General features: G+C 39.5%; 1 pseudogene; it reads right to left on the bottom strand.

The window, feature by feature from the left end:
- Positions 1–1626: 1626 nt before the first annotated feature.
- LOC101426730 (DAZ-associated protein 2 pseudogene) lies at positions 1627–2164 on the bottom strand (annotated as a pseudogene).
- Between the last annotated feature and the right edge of the window lie 859 nt (positions 2165–3023).

Here is a 3023-nt window from a genome sequence, read left to right as displayed (position 1 = left end):
GAGAGTGTAGAACTCAAAAAGAAAAACACTAAAGGGTATGGAGTTTGTTTTGGGGCTGATGCAAATGTTCTGTTACTAGATAGTGATGGGTGTTTCACGACACTGGGGAGTTCATGCAGGAAGTTGAAAGTATTGTTTCCCAAAGTTTTCATGTCCTAATATCCAACAGAAAATGATGGTAACTGTATAGAACATTTAGGTAAACTGGAGGGAATTAGAGGATGCCTACAGGAGGTTTAAGGAAAAATCTATTGTATTTTCTTTATGTTGTATAATTATGATAATAGAAATAAAATAGAAAGCATTAGGGAAGATATTAAGTATTTAATTTATATAAAATATCCAAACACAATCTTTCAAAAAAATTTTTTTGTAATGCACCTTCATCACTTTATTCAAATTTTCAAAATAGTCTTTATTCTACATTTTTAGTATTAAAAAAACCCACAAGTTAAGTGCACCACAGTGTAGAGAGAGACACACAATGCTGAACTTCCATTAACAGTCAATGGTCCAGTCAAACATCACATGGAGAGAACACAAATTTAGGTTAACTGAATTTATTAGATAAAATAGAATCCAATTTTGGAAAACAAAAATCAAAATATTAAGAATCCTAGAAATGTTCTTAACTCTGAATGAGACTTCACTGGACTCAAGTCATTTTGTAGTGAGGTCGCAATATGACACCATTGACCCAGCTGAGGAAGTGTTAGGAGCCATGCATGGCACATCAGACACTGATGGTAAATGGTAACCAATTTTTAAAAGTTTGGCTATAAAGTCACCAGGCTTTTGAAATGCATCCTCCTTCTTGCCACTCATATTTTAAACAAACTGCTGTTTACAGTACAGTTTGCACTGACATAAGCTCAGTTTTTCTGGCACCAAAGCAAATTTGGGTTATGTTCTTATATGCAGAAGCAACCTATGAGAAGCATCCAAAAGGCTCCCTCCTGAGGAGATGCAAAAGCAGAAGTAATGGGGTCTGTGCTTGGGGCACAGAGGGCTTTTCAGAGGAGCCTTGTAAATGACTAGTAAAAAGATGACAGGTGGGGAGAAGGAAATCAGTCTGACTGGCTTTCTGTCCCGCACCATCGATTCCATGTAGACTGGCGGGAGGCAATGGAAGAGTAGGGTTAGGGGTGGGACATGGGACAAAGGATGAAAAGAAAAGGCAGACAACTAATGCATTTCATTTTTAACAAGTAATATAAATTGAAGACTTAAAGGAGATTAAAGACCAATCAGAATAATTTGGCAACTTTAATTCTTAGGACGATCAAAGTTCCCTCCAAACCTAATTTGATGTTTTATTACTAAAAGCAAAGGCCAGTATGGTACAGTATTACTGGAGAGGAATTAAAGGAAGATTCTTAGGGTTGCTTCACCCACATTCACTTTATGAATGGACAACTTCCCTACCTCAAAATGCTTTAGGGAGATACTGCTACCATTACTTCGTCCCTTATTAAATTTGAAAAGTGCCCGAAAGTTTGGGCACCAGAAAGACACCCCAACAACATGTGTCTAAACTGCCGCTTTAGGTTAATATGACTAAAGCAGTTACATTGTGGGAAGTGCTGAAGGTGATGTCTCTCCCGGCACAGAGGTGACCTTGGCTCCTCACCAGATGACGTAGTCACCTTCTGAGCCACCCACAAAGAAGTTTCCCTTCCGCTAAGTTACGAGGACGTTGGCTTCCTGCATGACTGCAAGCTGAGTGCCACTGGGAAGGCATCCAGGGGGTGGAGGAGGACTGTTGCCAGCAGCCGCTGCAGCTCCAAATCTGGCACCTGTGTCATGGCCTCCTCCCACCAGCACTGCTGAGCCAGGTGGAGAGATGGGACCAACTGGATAATAAGCCCTGGGGATTGTAGATCCCAAAGGTCCAATAGTCACAGACTGGGCCATGAGAAGATAGAGCGAGGTGCCAGGACATGCAGCTGATATAGTAGGCCCTGTGGCGGCCCCTGGGTACAGAAAACTTGGACCACAGAGCTCTGAGTAAGCAGGTTGGAGCATCGGTATAGGGTGGAGCCTGAGGAAAGTGCAAGGTTTGAGGGTACCCTGGATTCCCAGGAGGCTGCACAGGTTAGGGTGGCTGCTTTGGATATTGACCTTTGCTGTTCGTGGTGGCTGAGGGTCTGGTTTGAGTCAACATTGCTCACAGGTGTTATTTTCTTCTTCTTCCTGTTTGGAGCTCAAAAATTTTTAATGAGAAACCTAAGTGTCCTTCCACCAACACAACTTATTTCCATCATCCACAACTTTATTGAGGTGTAATCTATATGCAGTAAATTTCATCCATTTTAAGCAATAAGTTGGATATGTTTTGGCAATTGTACGTGGTCATGGTACCACTAATACAATCAAGGTATTGAACACCTCTGTCATGCTCAAATGGTCCTTCGCACCTCTTTGCAGTAGATTTCCTAATCTAGCTCTTAGCATCAGACAACTACTGACCTGATTTTTGTCACTGTCATGTTATCTTTTCTAGAATTTTACATAAATGTGAAATATAGTCTTTCATGGTTTCATTTTTTCTTGTTTAACTTAATGTTTCTGATATTGATCTACATTGTGTCTACCAATATTTTGATCTTTTTCATTCCTCAGTAATATTCCATTGTATAGAAACACAACAATCTGTTTATGCATTTACCTGTTTATGCATATACCTGGCTATGGCCAATAAAACTACTATGAACTACTTGCTAGGTAAATGCATGTTTAACTTTATTAGAACTGCTTAACGGCTTCCAAAGAGACATTTGTATTCTCACCAATAATACATGAGAAACTCAATTGCTTAACATCCTCATCAACATTTGGTGCTGTCAGTATTTTTAATGTTAGCCATATTTAAACAGGCCTTTATTTCCTTTTCATTCTTGAAGAAAAATTTTGCTGGATATAGAACTTTGAGGTGACAGTTTTTTCTTTCAGTACTTTAGAAAATGTTGTTCTATACTCTCTTGGCCTCTGTGATTTCTGACAACAAATCAGTCATTAATCGA

This window comes from Dasypus novemcinctus, chromosome 23 (genome assembly GCF_030445035.2).
Source record: "Dasypus novemcinctus isolate mDasNov1 chromosome 23, mDasNov1.1.hap2, whole genome shotgun sequence".
In the NCBI taxonomy this organism is placed as follows: domain Eukaryota; kingdom Metazoa; phylum Chordata; class Mammalia; order Cingulata; family Dasypodidae; genus Dasypus; species Dasypus novemcinctus.
The sequence above is the reverse complement of the archived record's forward strand: the minus strand, read 5'-3'. Positions and strand labels throughout refer to the sequence as shown.